The sequence below is a fragment of the Miscanthus floridulus genome, chromosome 6, assembly GCF_019320115.1.
Source record: "Miscanthus floridulus cultivar M001 chromosome 6, ASM1932011v1, whole genome shotgun sequence".
NCBI lineage: Eukaryota > Viridiplantae > Streptophyta > Magnoliopsida > Poales > Poaceae > Miscanthus > Miscanthus floridulus.
In genome coordinates, this window is record NC_089585.1 from 28,042,692 (window position 1) to 28,062,357 (window position 19,666).

Sequence of the window (19,666 nt, forward strand, 5' to 3'; positions counted from 1 at the left end):
TGCATTTATGTTGTGATGTCATGTTCCTTAAATTTGCATGGTGCAAAACTTTATGTTACCCTGCGATACAACAATGTAGTGTGTTTGTCCCCTGCTGTTTCTCTTAGTATGATATTCCGCACGACGCGAATGTTTTCCTATGGCACTTGGTTATGTCTACCATAGTTACTGTGAATAGTGAATCGAAACATGTTCACCACAAAACTGCTGGATATGTTTTTTTTTTGGCTGTGTGCATCCTCAATGCAGAGGTTTTTATACTGTTTTTCTTTTCCTTTTTCTCTAACACATCAACTATACTGTCGCATGTCCCTGGCCCGGCTGCAAGGCTGCTGGGTTCATCCGTTTTTTTAACAACAAACAACCTTTATTAGCAGCAGCGTATACAGCATTGAGTGCATCCCTGATTGGACACACTGTTTCATGCTCCCTATTAGAGCAATTTACATTCAGACCTACAATTGAAAGGCTGGAGGATATTGATACATATGCCTGCCCTGCAAGGAGATGAGCGGTTTTGTTTAGTTCCCTCCCAATCTTGTGTTGTTGCCCTTCATTACATTTGATGAAATGGTGGGTGAATGTCTTGACTCTCCAGTCGGGTGGTGAAGAGAAGTCTGTGCCATTGAAGAAAGCCACCAGAGCTTGGTTATCTGATTGATATTTTGGACGATGTAGATTCATGGAGGCAGTAAATTGTGCCGCCAGAGCAAGAGCTGCCGCTACTGTTTGTTGATGATGAAGACTCCCAGAACAGCAGGTCTGGGTTGTTGCTGTATGTCGTCTGGAGCAATGGCTGATAGATCAGAAAGTACTTCTACGCGTAGATCAGTGGGTAATACTTAGCTTAGATAGAAGACTTGGGTCGTCAAGCGCAGTCACGGCCATGGCGCCGCAGCGATGTGGCCACTGGTGTCGGAGTAGGGGAAGCCGTGCAGGCGCGGTCCAGTGACGACGGTGAAGGCCGGTGGAGCTTCCCGTCGTTCACAGCGCTCCTTCTAGATCGGACTAGGGTTAGACTCGGTGGGGAACTGACGGCTGTAGTGAACCTCGTGACTCGAGCCCCAGCTCCCACCTCCTTTACATAGCGCTGCGCGATGGGGGCCCACCAGCCAGGAGAGCGGCTGGGCGCCCCCGATCAGGACGTGAGTCAAGGACCCAATTGGCCGTTGTGCCAAATTGGTGGAGATCAACCTAACAATGGCTGCATCCACATAGCATACAGGGCCTGTCAAGAGTGCAGGTAGAGTAATGGTGTATGGAAGCATCGTTGCCTTAAGTGGCCTCCTTTGTTGCCGCTGGTGTCGTTCAAGTGTTTCATTCTCTGCAGGTAGTAGGATCATACCTTGCATGAGGTGATTTTGCCGCTGTAGCCTTAGTTGCTGCTGTTGTGTGCCAAACACCGCCCTGTTGTTATTTACTTAGGCCTCGTTTAGGTACTGAAAAAATTTCAACCCGATAAATAGTACCACTTTCGTCTTATTTGACAAATATTGTCCAATCGTGGACCAACTAGGCTCAAAAGATTCATCTCGTGATTTCCAACTAAACTGTGTAATTAGTTATTTTTTTTACCTACATTTAATACTCCATGCAAGCGGCTAAAAATTGATGTGATGGAGAGAGAGTGAAAAAACTTGGAATTTTGGTGGCATCTAAACGAGGCCTTATATGGATTTGATGAAGGTAGAATGGTCCTGTTCGCCTGGTTCTGTAATATTGACTGAATGTCAATTCCTGCATGACTAGAATTTAAGGTTGGCAGGCACTGTTGGCCATGGTTGATGGCCGATGGGTGTTTGTGTTGGGGTGTGCCTCTTGTCTTCGTAGGCCTGATGTTATTGTAGTCCTGTGTTGTTCTGGTGTACTTGCAGTAGATAGACTCAAGTTTTGAAGAGTAACCTGTTGTGGCAATGCCGATGCGTAAGCAGTATCAGGCACCACTGTGAACTGGCGTGCGTAAACAGTGGTCCCGTTAGCTAGGAGCAATTTAGAAAAATCTGGAGAAATTTGTGAAAGAAAAACACTGTTTTAGATGAAAAAAGAAACGGATCAAACCGAGTTTAAGGACACGCGAACGGAACCGAGCGCCGTGCAGCGTCGCCGTCTTTGTTGTGCCTCCCTCCAAGGATAGGAGCATCTCCAGCACAGACGGTGTCTGGCTCGCCATCGCAATTTGGAAAAGGAATCGAGCAGAATAGCCAACGGCGTCGACGCCCCCTGTTGATGTGCCAATAGCCATCGCGCGGGTGCGGGGCAGCGAAATTTGGCCGCCCCGCGTGCCTCGCCATCCTCCGTTCCTTGCTTACGCCATTTTGCTTGAAAACTTCCCTTTTTTCTCTCTTTCATAAATTATTCGAAATATCACTATATCAGGCTTCTAAAGTCATCCCTATTTTTAACATGATAGGATAAATAACATAGAACCCATTTTAAATCAAATTTTCTTATTAGTTTTAGAGTCTGTTTACTGCACAATCATGTGTTTTATGTAATTTTAACACACATGAATTTTTTTGCATCTTAGGATTGAGATTCAACAGCCTTCACTTTTCTTCTACCTCTAGCCTTCTTCTACCTTCAAATAATTATAAAATCACAGATCCACGGATCATAGATCACATATCATATAAAACAATTTTTTTGTATGGTAGGACTGAAAGCATCTAGGCCCCTAGTTGGGTTTCGGTGATTAATGACAATACAAGATTACTATGACTAACGTGTGTTTTGCAGATACAATTAAGTTAGGTCATGGTAATGGAGATTAATTGGACAATCAAAGTTGTCATGCCCCTACGATGGAAATCGTTTCGGTTTTCAAAGGATGGACAACAAGGTTAAGGATGACTAGTTCTAAGTGTCGATTGGAGTTGGAAAGACACTTAGAGTAGTTTAGGACTTTGTTTTTCCTTTTGGCCGTACTATTAAGGGGGGTATGGACGGGTAGCTTGACCTAGTTGAGTCTAGTGAGTTAGGTATGGTGCATACTTGTTAAAACTAGCTCTAGGTAGCTCCTATGAATGCCTAAGATCCTTTGGAGCAAACTTCATTCACATATGTTCGAGAGTTTGAAGTGAATGGAGGGTTAAATACTGACCAGACGCTGGCTCTGGTGCGACCGGACGCTGGCCGCAGGGTCTGGTCAATTCATTTGACCGAGGAGAACAAGTCTGGTGTGATCGGACGCTGGAAGGTCAATGTGACCGGACGCTGAGGGCCAGCGTCCGATCGACTCCAGTAAGGGTCCAGACTTGAGAAAGTGTGACCGGACTCCAGTAAGGGTCCAGACTTGAGAAAATGTGACCGGACGCGTCCGGTCAGTGCTGACCGGACCCTGAGGGTCTAGTGTCCGATCGAGTCTAGTAAGGTTCCAGTAAGGGTTTTATGCGATCGGACGCGTCCGGTCAGTGCTGACCGGACCCTGCCAGCGTCCGATCAACTCATTACTACTGGTTGCGGGTTGAGCTGACCAGAGCGTCCGGTCAATACGATCGGAGCGTTCGGTCATCCCGCAGAAGCTCATAACGGTTCGTTTTTCAAGCTACCTTATAAATAGAAGCTCCACTCGTGTATGGAGTCACTTTTGCTCATTCCATCAGCTGAGAAACACGTTTGTGAGTGCCAAGAAGAGCAAGGTCCTAGTGAGGTGTTTATGATTTGAGAATCCAAGAGTGAAACCTCATTAGTGAATCAAGAGTAGACAATTGTGCATCTATCTTCTCATTAGGCTTCGCGTGGTCAAGTGAGAGTTCATGCTTGTTACTCTTGGTGATCGTCATCACCTAGACGGCTTAGTGGTGATTGGGAGCTTGATGATCACCCGACGGAGTTTGTGGGTGACCCAACTCAAGTTGTGAGTGGCTTTGGGTGATTCGCCACGATGGAGTGTCGAAGAATCAACTCGTAGAGAGCACTTGATCCTTACGCGGATCAAGGGGGAGTTACACCCTTGCGCGGGTGCTCCAACGAGGACTAGTGGAGAGTGGCGACTCTCCGATACCTCGGCAAAACATCGTCGCGTTCCTCTCTCCATTTACTTTGAGCATTTACTTTAAGTATTTACTTTGAGCAATGAAATACTTATATTTACATTCATAGAATTGCTATGCTAGAGTAAGTTTGGAACATAGGTTGCAAGTCTTTTATGCGTTAATTTGATAGAAACACTTTTCTAGGCACAAGGGATTAATTAGGCTATCCGTAGGATTTGATTATTGCAAGAGAATTTAGAATTAGCCCAATTCACCCCCCCTCTTGGGCATCTTGATCCTTTCAATTGGTATCAGAGCCTCGTGCTCACGTTTTTAAGCTTAATCGCTTAGAGCAAGATGTCTCACGGGGATGAACCTTCTCCTATCTTTGAGGGAGATGATTTTCCATATTGGAAAATTCGCATGGAGACATACCTAGAAGCTCTAAACGTTGGAATACTTAGAGCCGCCTCTCAAGGGTTCTCAACACCTAAGAATGCCACACAACTTCATGGCGATGAAGTGAACTATGAAAAATGGAATGCAAAGGCTTGCAACACTATCTTTAGAGGCCTTTGCAAAGATGTGTTCAATCGTATAAGGAACCACAAAGACGCCCATGCACTATGGTCGGACGTTTGTGCGCTCTATGAGGGAACCAAGAGTGAGCGTGAGGAATGCTACCATCTTGTAATTAAAAAGCTAAATTCTTTTGAGATGTTTTCCAAAGAAAGTGCTAATGAGATATATTCTCGTTTAAATGTTCTTATAGAGGAAGTCAATGGGCTTGGACTTACTCAAATGTCACCATCCGACGTTGTGAGAAAAATCTTGAGTGTCCTCTCCATTAACAAATATGGACACATTGTGACCGTGCTACATCAAGGTGATCTTTCCGCCGCAACACCGACACAAATCTTGGGAAAGATCAATGCTCATGAGATGTACGTGCACATCACGCCACAAGATGGCTCATCCTCTACAAAGAAGAAAGAGAAGGACTTAGCATTCAAAGCTAGCCAAGATAAGGGCAAAGCAAGACTTGAGTATGAGAGCTCAAGTGATGAAGATGATGAAGAAAGCCTTGCTCTCATGGTGAAGAAGACCACCAAGATGCTAAAAAGGCTAAACAAGAGTGGCATCAAGTTTGACGGTAAGAAGAAAAAGTTCTTTACTAGCTCAAGAAGAAAGCCAATCTCCGAGATGAATTGCTACAATTGTGACAAACTTGGCCACCTAGCTCATCAATGCACAAAGCCCAAGAAAAACAAGTTCGAAAACAAGGGTAAGAAAGATGATTCAAGCGATGAAGATGAAAAGAAAAAGAACAAGCCATACAAGAAGAGAGATGGCAAAAAGAGGGACTTCTACAAAAGAAGAAGAGTGGCAAGGCCTACATTGTCGGTGATTGACTCACGGACATTGACTCATCAAGTGGATCATCCGATGATGAGAGTGACAATGAGAAGGTGGCTGCCATTGCTATTGATCGTGCATCCTCACCGCCACCATCGCCATCATCCTCTACACACCTATGCCTCATGGCCAAGGGTGAACGCAAGATAACTAAGAGTGATGATAGTAGTGATGATGAGCAAGCTAGTGATGATGATAGCGATAGCGATGATGACTCACCTACATATGATGATCTTGTCAAAATATTAAGAAAATACACTAAGATCATTAGAAAGAGTAGAGCTACAAATAAAAAACTTGATGCTAAAAATGATTCACTTTTAGCTAAGTGTGATACATTAGAAAAGGCTAATGATGAACTCAAAGAAATAAATAATTCTATATCATCCAAACTCAAGGAGCTCAAATCTTCTAAGAAAGAGCTTAAAGATAAACATGATAAACTTGAGTGGGTGCACAATGAGCTTATCACTAGTCACAACAAGCTAAAAGATGAATATACAACTCTAAAGATCAATTATGATACCCTTGTTATTGCACAAGAATTCTTACCAAATGAGCCACATGATGCTACTAACCATGTTGTTAAGATTGATATAGCTACCTCATGTGATGATTTAATTGGTGAGAGCATTGAGCATGGATCTAGTAGCAAAGGCAAGCAAGTGGTTGAGTGCAATGACTATGATGAGTATGTCAAGCTCAAGAGTGACAATGAGAAGCTCATGAAAGATCTTGAAGAGATGAAAAGTCACAACACCATTGTGCTAGAAACTCTTGATCATGACAAAGAGTTCATCCTTGAGAATGAGAAGCTCAAAGAAGAAAACAAGAAACTCAAGAAAGAAAAGAACAATGATATTCTCAAGGAAGAGAACAAGAAGCTCAAGATGGAGAAAGAGCATCTCAAGGTGGGATTGAACAAGTTTGCTAGAGGCAAGCATCTCTAAAGTGAGCTACTCATGAATACCGTCATGAAGATGAATAGAAGTGGCATTGGATATATGGCAAGTGTAGAGAAGAAGAAGGCTCAAGCTCAACACCAACAATCAAAGCCAAAGCCAAAGCCAAAGCCAAAGAGATGTTTTGAGTGTGAACAAGAAGGCCACTTTGCTCATGAGTGTCAAACTCCACCACCACAACTCTTGCCCAAACATGCTAGACCTTTTGCTTTCAATGCTCACTACATGCTTAGAAAAGATTCTAGTGGAAAGATGAAAATCATGTTCTTAGGACCCCCCAACAAGAGTAGGCCTAAGAAGATTTGGGTGGCTAAGTCACTTGTTGAGAAGATGAAGGGCCCTTAACAAGTTTGGATTCTTAAAGTTTGAATCTCATGTGTGTAGGTGAACTACAAGACCGGTGGAAGTCATTGGGTTATTGATAGTGGTTGCACTCAACATATAACCGGTGATCCTCGTATGTTCACCTCACTAGATGAAGAGGTAGATGGACAAGAGAAAATAACATTTGGAGATAATTCAAAGGGCAAGGTTAAAGGATTAGGCAAAGTGGCAATATCAAATGATCATTCCATCTCCAATGTGCTTTTATGTTGCTTCATTGAGCTTCAACTTGCTATCCGTTGGGCAATTGTGTGATCTTGGTTTTCAATGCTTATTCACCGAGAAGGAGGTTGTTGTATCCAAGGTAGATGACAATCAAGTGATATTCAATGGATTTAGATACAACAACTTATATCTAGTTGACTTCACCTCTGAAGATGCAAACTTGAAGACTTACCTATTCACCAAAACCACACTTGGGTGGCTATGGCATAGAAGACTTGCTCATGTTGGGATGAGCTCACTCAAGAAGCTTATGAAAAATGATTTGGTGAGAGGGTTGAAGGATGTGAAGTTTGAGAAGGACAAGCTTTATAGTGCATGTCAAGCCAGCAAGCAAGTTGCAAACACTCATCCAACCAAAGCTTTTATGTCAACCACAAGAGTGCTAGAACTCCTACACATAGATTTATTTGGACCAACAATATACAAGAGTTTGGGAGGAAATCTCTATTATCTTGTGATTGTGGATGACTATTCAAGGTATACATGGGTGTTCTTCCTTCATGACAAATTCGAAGTTGCATCTTGTTTCAAGAAGTTTGCCAAGAGAGCTCAAAATGAATTTGAAGTGAAGCTCAAGAAGATAAGAAGTGACAATGGCAAAGAGTTTGACAACACAAACATAGAAGCTTATTGTGATGAAGTTGGAATCAAACATGAAGTCTCTGCAACCTATACTCCTCAATAAAATGGTGTAGTTGAGAGGAAGAACTGGACTTTGATCACTCTTGCAAGGACAATGCTAGATGAGTATAATACCCCCGAAGCTCTATGGGCGGAAGTAATCAACACCGCATGTTATGCATTCAACCGTCTATTTCTTCAAAAGTTCCTTGTTAAGACACCGTATGAGTTGCTCAATGGAAAGAAGCCGGACGTCTCCTTCTTTAGGGTGTTTGGTTGCAAGTGCTACATCTACAAGAAGCGGCAACATCTAGGGAAGTTTCAAAGACATTGTGATATAGGTTTTCTTGTTGGTTACTCATTGAAGTCCAAAGCATATAGAGTATTTAATCATGCCATCGGCTTGGTTGAAGAAACATATGATGTGGAATTTGATGAATCTAACGGCTCCCAAGGAGCACATGAGAATCTTGATGATGTAGGTGATGAACCATTGAGGGAGGCTATGAAGAATATTTCGGTGGGAGACATCAAGCCAAAAGATGATGTACAAGTCATTAACCAACCTTCTTCATCAAATAAAGATACTCATATCTCCCATAAGCAAATGGTGGTACAAGCACAAGATGTTGATGCTACACAACCTCCCCCTCAAGTGGTCAATAGAAGAAATACACCTCTCCTACTAGATCATCCACAAGATCTCATCATAGGGAGTCCATCAAAGGGTGTAATGACTCGATCTCAAAAACTTACTTCATTTGTTGCTCATCACTCTTTTGTCTCTTGCTATGAGCCTACCAAGGTAGAAGAAGCTCTTAAAGATCTGGATTAGATTAATGCCATGTATGAAGAGTTGAACAACTTCACTTGCAATAAAGTTTAGACTCTTGAAGAGTGACCAAAAGGTGCAAGAGTCATTGGAATGAAGTGGGTGTTCCGCAACAAACAAGATGATCAAGGTGTTGTTGTGAGGAACAAGGCAAGACTAGTTGCAAAGGGGTTCTCTCAAGTTGAAGGTTTGGATTTTGGAGAGACCTTTGCACTGGTTGCAAGATTAGAAGCCATCCGTATCCTTTTTGCATATGCATCACATCATGAAATGAAATTATATCAAATGGATGTGAAAAGTGCATTTTAAATGGCTTTATTAATGAACTAGTCTATGTTGATCAACCTCCCGGGTTTGAAGACCCTAGATATCATAATCATGTTTGTAGGTTGTCCAAGGCACTATATGGGCTTAAGCAAGCCCCAAGAGCTTGGTATGAGCGCCTTTGGGACTTTCGCATTGAGAAGGGCTTCACCATTGGGAAGATCGACACCACACTATTCACCAAGAAGATTGATGAGCATATCTTCATTTGTCAAGTATATGTTGATGATATCATCTTTGGATCATCAAATGAAGACTCATGCAAAGAATTTGGTGAATTGATGTCGAAGGAGTTCGAGATGTCAATGATTGGTGAGCTTACATTCTTTCTTGGTTTTCAAGTCAAGCAAATGAAAGAAGGCATCTTCATCTCTCAAGAGAAATACACAAAAGATCTTCTCAAGAGATTTAAGATGGATGAATGTAAGCCAATCAAGACACCAATGCCTACAAATGGACATCTCGACCTAGATGAGGGAGGTAACCCGGTTGATCAAACTCTCTATCGTTCTATGATTGGTAGCTTGTTATATTTAACCACATCTAGGCCCGACATTATGTTTAGTGTGTGTATGTGTGCTAGATTTCAAGCTAGTCCTAAGGAAACACATTTAATTACCGTAAAAAGAATCCTTAGGTATCTTAAGCACACACCAAGCATTGGCCTTTGGTATCCCAAAGGAGCTTTATTTGAATTAATTGGCTATTCCGATTCGGATTACGCCGGATGCAAAGTTGATAGAAAGAGCACATCCGGAGGGTGCCATTTGCTTGGTAGATCACTTATGTCTTGGTCCTCCAAGAAACAAAATAGTGTGGCTTTGTCCACCACTGAAGCGGAATACATTGCCGCGGGTGCTTATTGTGCACAAATATTATATATGAAACAAACTTTGCTAGACTATGGAGTAGTTATAGAGAAAGTACCCTCTTTTATGCGATAATAAAAGTACGGTAAAACTTGCAAATAATCCGATTCAACACTCTCGCACCAAATATATAGATATCCGCCATCACTTTCTAAGAGATCATGTAGCTAAAAATGATATATCACTAGAAGGTGTAAGATCCAAAGATCAATTAGCGGATATCTTCACTAAACCGCTAGATGAGGCTACATTTTGTAGATTGCGGAATGAGCTCAATGTACTTGATTTTAGTAACTTCACTAAAAATTGAGCTCATATTGTCCCTTGCATTCATTGTAATATACAACATGCTTAATTTGTGGCAATGCATATAGGGTTTGTCTAACATGGTTGAGATAACCGCCGAAAAGCGTGTGAAGAAGCTTAACCTTGAATCAAATTTGACAAGCAACTAGATTTACTTACAAGTATTGCATATGCATGAATGTTGTTTTATCGTTTTATTCCATTTGCCCTCTTGTTGCCTATTTTCTTAAAAAGAATTATAGCCTAAGGCAAAATATTTTGAAAAATATGAGGGTTTGAGAGAGGTCACTCACATCAGTCCCAATTGGTGTTTATTTGGATCTTATTCAAGTTGGGACTTGATTGGGAACAGGCAGTGCGAAGGAAGTTTGAAGTCTTGCTGGAAAAAGTGCACCGGACGCTGCACCGGACGCTGCTGTCCAGCGTTCGATCAGTTCACAGGAGGTGAACTGTTGCCAAAGGAGTGACTGGACGCTGCGTCTGTGCGTCCGGTCAGGAGGACCTTCAGCGTCCGGTCGATCGAAGGAAGGAAAGGCAGTACTGATCGGACTCTTCCTGCGTCCGGTCATGGATCACCGAACGCGTTTGGTCCCGATTCCAGAGGAATTGGACCTCTCTGGAATTGACCGGACGCTGGGTGGTAGCGTCCGGTCGCTACCACCGAAGCGTCTGGTCAGTGGATCTCACGCGGCTTCAAGACTCTTTTCTCCGTTTCCTTCTCTGTCGCGTCGAGGGATCTATTTATTTCGGCCGTACCTTCGTTTTTTGATTCCCCGTGACCTAGCCCTAGCCCTTGCCACCGCCTCCAGCGCCTCCATAGCTCGCCAGCCGTGCACCGCCGTGCTCCTGCCTCGCCGCGCCACCGCAACCCCGCGCCAGCCACCTCGCGCCTAAGCTCACCATGCCGTCGCAGCCCCGCAGCCGAGCTCCTTGCGCCGGTCACGCAAGCCACTGCGCCTCTCTTGCCTACGCTCACCCAGTCCTCTCGCCACCACGCCGCCTAAGAGCCCTCTGTCGAGCCTCACCACCCGCCTCTCACGTGTCTGCGACGCCGGAATCAAGACCGAGGGGTTCTCAAGACCTTTTGATCCAACCCTTACCCTAACTCCTTGATTGGTAAGGCCAGGCATTTTCAATCTTGATCTGTTCAATTGTGACCTAGATCAAATTGCAGTGCACTGATTCCCCATTACATTCAGGGCTTTTGACCTAACCCTAGCCGGTTCCGACGATCCCCCGCGTGACATCTCATCTTTTCTCGGATCGCTGTTCGTCAGGTAGAAAGCTATTCGATTCAAGTTCGCATCTACATTGCTTTCTCTATTAGGGTTTCGCATCTATTAGATATATTGTATTTGTATATTCATCTATTCTATCGTGCAGCGTGTCGGTGCCGTTGTGGTTCTTGTGGCAGTTGGTAGTCAACTCGGAGCCAAGCTCACGAGTAAGGATCGAGGCCAAGCCTCGAGAGGTTTAGTTTGTCTATTGATCTTCATCAGCGTCAGTTCATCATTTTGTTAGTTCAGATGGTTCGTACCAAGAACGTTGGTGGTGGCCCAGGTGATGATGATCAGAGGCCCCTGCCTTGCCAGCCAGCCGGATCGAAGGGTAAGTCAACCAAGCAGGTGACATCCAAGAAGCGCAAGTACCCCGACGCAGAGACAGCGAGAGTAGCAGCTGTTGTAGAGGCCGCAGAGGGTGTCGAGAGAGGCGGTGCCTACAGTGGAGTTGTCATTGCAGATCAGCCGGTTTCACCAGCAGTCAGAGCTGCGATTGAGGAGGTTGAGTGTCGTCATGGTAGTCCAGCTGGGACTGCCACGTTTGTAGGCCGATGGGTTGCCATTGAGGAGGGTCAGTCAGCAGAGCAGGAGTCAGTTTAGCAGACTCAGGAGGGCGAGCAGGCATAGCAGACCCAGGAGGCCGAGGAGACAGAGCTGGCACCCTAGCTTCACCGCTCTGGACAGACTCGTGTACCAGTCTCGCCGAGGCTGCCGACACAGCGGAGGGGATCACGTCCACCACCTAGACCACAGGGTCCACCTCCAGTGGTTCACCTCGACTTGAGGGCCGCCACAGCCAGACAGGTTCAGCAGCTGTGATTTGTAGAGTTTGAGGTTTGGTTTCCTCCAAGAAGGGATGAGAGAGCAGCTGAGGGTTTCTACACGCCACTACAGGAAGATTTCTATAATGCTTATCTCAACAGTGGGGCAGTGTTTAGATCTCAGAGAGTCTGTCGGATAGAGTCTATTATGGCAGCCACCGGAGAGCACATTCGGCCTTACTTATCATATTTGCCAGGATTGACAGATTTGATTGGATGGATAGGGATATATGTACCATCTTGGGTCTAGCAGTTTTATGCTTCACTCTTCATCGATCCACATCATAGATTTATTCACTTTGCTTTTAGAGGCAAAGACTATAGAGTGACGAGTGGCAGGGCTAGAGAGATACTGAGGCTACAGGAGCAGCCTGTCAAAATGCATGAGGTGTGTTATGGATAGCAGGAGCCTCCCAAGCATCCTCATGGAGGGTTGGTGCCCCCTACAGATTTAGTGCGACATTGCTTCAAGGCGCCCTTTGGTGAGGGGTCGAGCAGAAACCCTAGTGACTTGACTCCTACAGCGAGAGTGCTAGAGGTCATTATCAGGAGGACACTATTTCCCAGGTTGGGATATAGGGAGGGCCTGACTCGCTTACAGCTCTGGCTTCTCAATGTCCTGATGCAGTAGATAGTATTTGATATCTGGGATCTCCTTCTTTCAGAGATGGAGGATACAATAGCTGAGGGATTTAAGGGTCGCAGGCAGCTTCCCTATGCTCACTGGATCACATTTCTCATCCGTAGAGTAGTGCTTGATAAGCCCCTAGGTATGATGGATGAGTATACAGGTGCCACCACAGAGTTCCCAACTTACAACCTGTTATAGAGGATCAGGCACAGCACTCCTTAGGCACCCAGACAGCCTAGCCATCATCCCGACGTACCAAAGTCCACAGCTCAGCAGGATGAGATTATTAGAGGGATTGCAGCCACTGAGGAGGAGCTAGAGGCACATCAGGATGTGAGCGAGTATAGTGACAGCTCTGACGACGACTACTAGCCTATTCCTCAGATGCCTCCACGCAGACACGATACAGAGGCTGGTAGCTCTAGTTCTGCTCCACCTGCTCCGTAGACAGACCCCGCTCTTATTGCTATTCTTGAGCGGATGCAGTAGACATAGAATAGATAGGCACAAGAGACAACTGCTACTTTTGCCCAGTTTCAGACTCGATAGGACGAGTTCCAGAGGCAGCAGCAGGCCATGCAGCAGCAGCAGATGCATCAGTAGCAGATACTCTTACAGCAGCAGCTTATGGGTTTCATGCAGCATGTAGTGACAGCTCTTGGGGCCCCACAGCCATAGTCTTCGCCCTAGCTTGCTCCGCTTGCCACCACTTCGACGACTCCAGCGGTATAGCCCAGTGGGCTCCAGAGTCAGGGACAGCCTCCAACTCAGTTTGCTTCACCTCTTGTACAGGTGTCCTAGTGGTTAGCCTCACCCGTGGTAGCCCCGTAGTTCACTCCACTTCAAACGGGTTTCACACAAGAGCAGTCTTCCTCGCTATTTGTGCCTGACATGTCAGTCTCCAGGAGTCTTGGAGCATCCTTCAGTGAGTTGATCGGCATGCCTACTCCACCTCATATGCATACCGCCAGTCCGTCTACAGCAGCTCTAGTCACAGTGACTACTTAGAGGCTCCCCTTGTCTGTCGCATCGTTAGATCCTACGACAGACTTACTAGCAGCTTCACAGGCAGCACCAGCCCTAGCTCAGACCCAGACCACTTTAGCGACACTTCCTGCCATAGAGGGCCAGTCAGTTCAGAGCTTAGGGTCAGATGATAATGGTGCCCAGTTCTAGCTTGCCCCACGTTCTTCAGCGCTCGGCTCGTCCGCTGCAGCCCCGCCGACCGACCCCTAGGTTTTGGTGTTTGACGCCAAAGGGGGAGAGGGTTCGAGTATGTAGTCTCATGGGGAGCTAGTTATCTAGTATTAGCTTATTATATACATTTGGAGTTCTATTTGTGTGATACACTATTACTTATGCATTCATGTTGTGTTTACTTTCATGCATACTATTATATTTATGTGATAGTGCTATCTATGTGATTGTGATTTATGACATGTGTGCTTTCTACTTTGCATTATTTAAATGTCATATCACTTGTGTCATGCTCATTTGCCTTTGCTTCCGCATTTATACTCTGATGCAAATGAACTTTGTTAGTCGTACTCATGCTTAATTCACATCCTTTGAGTACATTAAGTTGGCTTGGGTCATATAAGCTTGACTAACAATTTTGTTCTTATCGACAAAAGCTTATATGAACCAAGACCATCAAAAACCTCACTCTTTCACATACTCGAGGTAGTATTGTCATCAATCACCAAAAAGGGGGATATTGAAAGCATCTAGGCCCTTAGTTGGGTTTCGGTGATTAATGATAATACAAGATTACTATAACTAACGTGTGTTTTGCAGATGCAATTAAGTTAGGTCATGGTAATAGAGATTAATTGGGCAATCAAAGTTGTCATGCCCCTACAATGGAAATCGTTTCAGTTTTAAAAGGATGGACGACAAGGTTAAGGATGACTAGTTCTAAGTGTCGATTGGAGTTAGAAAGACACTTAGAGTAGTTTAGGACTTTGTTTTTCCTTTTGGCCGTACTATTAAGGGGGGTATGGACGGGTAGCTTGACCTAGTTGAGTCTAGTGAGTTAGGTGTGGTGCACACTTGTTAAAACTAGCTCTAGGTAGCTCCTATGAATGCCTAAGATCCTTTGGAGCAAACTTTATTCACATATGTTCGAGAGTTGGAAGTGAATGGAGGGTCAAATACTGACTGGACGCTGGCTCCAGTGCGACCGGACGCTGGCCGCAGGGTCCGGTCAATTCATTTGACCGAGGAGAACAAGTCTGGTGTGACCGGACGCTGGAAGGTCAATGTGACCGGACGCTGAGGGCCAGCGTCCGGTCAACTCCAGTAAGGGTCCAGACTTGAGAAAGTGTGACCGGACGCGTCCGGTCAGTGCTGACCGGACCCTGAGGGTCTAGCGTCCGGTCGAGTCTAGTAAGGTTTCAGTAAGGGTTTTATGCGATCGGACGCGTCCGATCAGTGCTGACCGGACCCTGCCAGCGTCCGATCAACTCATTACTACTGGTTCGCGGGTTGAACTGACCAGAGCGTCCGGTCAACACGATCGGAGCGTCTGGTCACCCCGCAGAAGCTCATAACGGTTCGTTTTTCAGGCTTCCTTATAAATAGAAACTCCACTCGTGTGTGGAGTCACTTTTGCTCATTCCATCAGCTGAGAAACATATTTGTGAGTGCCAAGAAGAGCAAGGTCCTAGTGAGGTGTTTGTGATTTGAGAATCCAAGAGTGAAACCTCATTAGTGAATCAAGAGTAGACAAGTGTGCATTCATCTTCTCATTAGGTTTCGCGTGGTCAAGTGAGAGTTCGTGCTTGTTACTCTTGGTGATCGCCATCACTTAGATGGCTTGGTGGTGATTGGGAGCTTGGTGATCACCCGGCGGAGTTTATGGGTGACCCAACTCAAGTTGTGAGTGGCTTTGGGTGATTCGCTGCGACGGAGTGTCGAATAATCAACCCGTAGAGAGCACTTGATTCTTGCGCGGATCAAGGGGGAGCTACACCCTTGCGCGGGTGCTCCAACGAGGACTAGTGGAGAGTGACGACTCTCCGATACCTCGGCAAAACATCGCCGCGTTCCTCTCTCCATTTACTTTGAGCATTTACTTTAAGTATTTACTTTGAGCAATTAAATACTTATATTTACATTCATAGAATTGCTATGCTAGAGTAAGTTTGGAACATAGGTTGTAAGTCTTTTGTGCGTTAATTTAATAGAAACATTTTTCTAGGCACAAGGGGTTAATTGGGCTATCCGTAGGATTTGATTATTGCAAGAGAATTTAGAATTAGCCCAATTCACCCCCCCTCTTGGGCATCTTGATCCTTTCAAGGACAAATTACAGAGCGGTTCCGGACCTGGCAGTGTTTCGACGCCACGGGTAGGACGATTCCGGACCCAAGGCAGAAGATGAATCGAGCACCTGGCAGCTCCGTCAGGGCGTGTTGATCTATTCATGCTTTCGCACCGCCAGCCGCTGCGTGTAGGGCCAGGCAAAGGCAGGGTCCAGAAGTCAGTCGAAAACACACATCCACTCTAGATGCCCACCTCCCTTCAGTGCCCATGGGGCCAGAGATAAGAAGGGACCACCTGCTATAGAGGGTAGCTAGATGGCGCGTCGCGAACGGTGGTCCCTGGTGTTCTGCGCTGGCGCACGCTGGAGAGTCGAGTGCACACTCGCCGTGTGTTTTGTGTGTTAAAAAATTCATGTGTTTTTTTAATGCTAAAACAAATGTGTTGTATAGCATTTCTGTAGTTTTAACATAGAACCCAATTTCTATTGACTTTTAGAATTAAACCGATACCCTAAAGTTCAAATAATTTACAAAAACAGTCAAATTCAATTAGAATGAGTTCTCTGTTATTCATTTTATTAGCAGTCAGAAAAATATACGTGATTTTAGGAGTTTAATATGGTAATTTTTTTTTATGAGAGGTAGAAGAAGAATGATGTTTTGAACTTTTGATGCAAAACAACTTTAAACGACCATTGCTTTGCTACAGGGACCATCCAGACTTGCCTCTCCAGGGAGCTGGCGCACGTCAGAAGCCTGCCTGATCCATCCATGTCTGTCAGAAACGAATTGAGTGCGTGCTAAGGTCTTAAGGTGCGTTTAGATCCAAAATTTTTTGGATTTTGGCTCACTATAGCATTTCGTTTGTATTTGGTAATTAGTGTCTAATTATGGACTAATTAGGTTCAAAAGTTTCGTCTCGCGATTTCTCGACCAACTGTGTAATTAGTTTTTTTTTCGTCTACATTTAGTACTCCATGCATGTGCCGCAAGATTCGATGTGACAGTTACTATGCAAAATTTTTTGGCAACTAAACGGAAGCTCACCTGAATACTAACTGCCATCCAGCTCGGCAAAGTTCTGCATGCAGTCAGATTTTGAGTTTTTGGAGAAAAAAAATGCCTCCAACAGTATCGCTAGGTCGATTTCCAAAATGCTGAGTCCACAATTCCGGTTTTGTAGGTCGGTAGAATTGGCGAGGGGCGCCGCTCGCCATCCGCCTCGGCCCTGGCAATTCCCGTCTGCATGAAGTCCAATTTTGACGGAAAAAATATCATCCGTTGACGTGATCCAATCAAATATAGAACGCGGCTGAACTTCTGAAGAGAGGTGCTTCAATAATTTGAAAGGCTATCTATTTTACATATAAATCCTAGTTTTTAAAGATCGATTTTACAGAGTCACTTGGAGATGCTTTATAAGATGGATTTGGCCAAAATTTTAATTTAGCATTCTTAAATTTAAAATGTAACTAACAGCACGTGTATAAACTACATCTCAGGATTTGCGTTGTCTCTCTCTCAGACCAGAAAACAACCGCCGCCGCTGTTCCCCATGCGATCCTCTCGGTCCCCCTCGTCTCTCCCATCTGGCGACCACGCTGGGGCCAGAGAAGTGGGGACCCGATCCATCCATAGCTTTTAGTTCTTGTTTGATCCTTGTTCTTCTAGGTTTGTTTTCTAGCATCATCTTGGTGGCGATGATGACGTACTGGAATAAGGTCTCTTCGGCCTCTCTCTACTGCGTTGACGTTTGATCCGATGTTGACGAAGGGCCAGTGAGTGTTTGGTCTATCAGACTTGTTGGTTCCCTTCGGATCTTGGTGGCAGTTGTGGTGGTTGTGTTTATCAAGGGAAGCAGTCAGATGGCTTTCTTTACGGCGATTTTGACCTCTTCTTGTGGTTTGTTCAAAATGAAACTCTCTTCACATAATTACCAACTATTTTTTAGTTATGAAATTAAATGTCTATAAAACTATAAAACAAAACTTTGCATTGAGAGTGGTTATTTCATCTAAGTTTTATTATTTTGGAAACAACGCCATAAAACTCTCATTTGACTGGGCTATCTCGTTGCTCCACTATTCTTACCTCACCGTGTTTAATTAAGAACCATGTAATGTAATAATAATCTAGCACTAGTCTCGTACATGCTAAAAACATGATAAAGTACTCGTTCGTGGTCAAAATATTGTGCCGATATTCTTAAATTTTGGAAAATACTGCATGCATATTAATACCCATAAATGTCCTCTAACCTTGAGCTTACATGTTGACACACAATTATTTGTTACGGCTCTTGGTTATTTGGTCTATGTTTCAATGTTTACTTTTTATTGGTCAGCTTTTAAAATTCAATATTACTGGTCATGTTATTTACACATAAATCAACGATAGTGTGTACTGTACGTACTAGTTATATTTGTATGCAAAACAATAACATGCTTAATAATTGCCGTGTTAAGGAGGTTCCTTTTTCAGTGTTTATGTTCCAGTATGAACGTGGGCAATTGAGTAAACAATTGCAGAATGTGGATAATAACACAGTTGGAAACTAGTAAATCTGAAAGATTATTTAAATGTTGCACATTTTATATGATTTAACGCCTAGGACCATGATATGTAGAACACTTGGTATTAATAAAACAAGGTCTCTTACAAATCCATATAGTCCCTATTAAGTTCAGCTATAATAAAAAAATTAATATATAGAATCCCGTGAAAGGGTTCGGCTGATGGTTTTTACGGCTAATAAGTCGGACTCCATGCTACTTCAGATTTTACAAGTTGTATACTCATGCAAAACCATGGTCAATATTGTGGACATGTTAGCAAAATAAAAACATGGTCAATATTGGGCTTGAAAGGTTGATTAAATTCTAAATAATGCAAAGGTCAAATCAGTAGGACAATTTGGTTTTGGGTTTTCAAACTTATAACGATTAAAAGATTGATCAAGTAGATTCGCCGAGTCCAGCATCGGTTCAACCGGATGCATCTGGTAGCTGCATATCGACAATGTAATAAAGAGACAGTACTCGAGTGAGAGAAGAAAGGATTCATAATTTCTCGAATGCTGCGCAGAAATCCCTGCACTGCCGTGTCTGCTGCTATTCCCCAGCGCCAGCACGCCTGTGCATTCAGATAGAGGCCTGGTGTAGTTCCAAAAATTTTCATCCTAAACTATCACATCGAATCTTGTGGCATATGCATGGAGTATTAAATATAGACAAAAAAAACTAATTGCACAGTTTGGTTGAAAATCGCGAGACGAATGTTTTAAGACTAACTAGTCTATGATTAGCTATAAGTGCTACAGTAACTAACATACGCTAATGATAAATTAATTAGGCTTAATAAATTCGTCTCGTAGTTTTCAGATGAGCTATGTAATTAGTTTTTTTATTAGTATCCGAAAACTCCTTCCGATATCCCAAAACATCTTATGTGATATCTAAAATTTTTTATTTCACGAACTAAACACAGCCTAAGAGAGAGAGAGAGTGACATTGACTCTGTGAGTGAGCAGCGTGCATGCAGATGCAGATGCAGACTGCGAGCAGCATGAGGCCACTAGCAGTGGCCGATAGTAGCAGTAGCCCGCTTGCAGGTGACGAGCAACGTCCGCGAGGCTCCTACGAGCCAGACTGGCGTATATCTCTACAATTTAAAATAAAACTCTAAATTAATTATCTAGCCGGTGATACTAAATCTTACTCTTGCTCATGTATTCACATCCGATATGAATCATCATT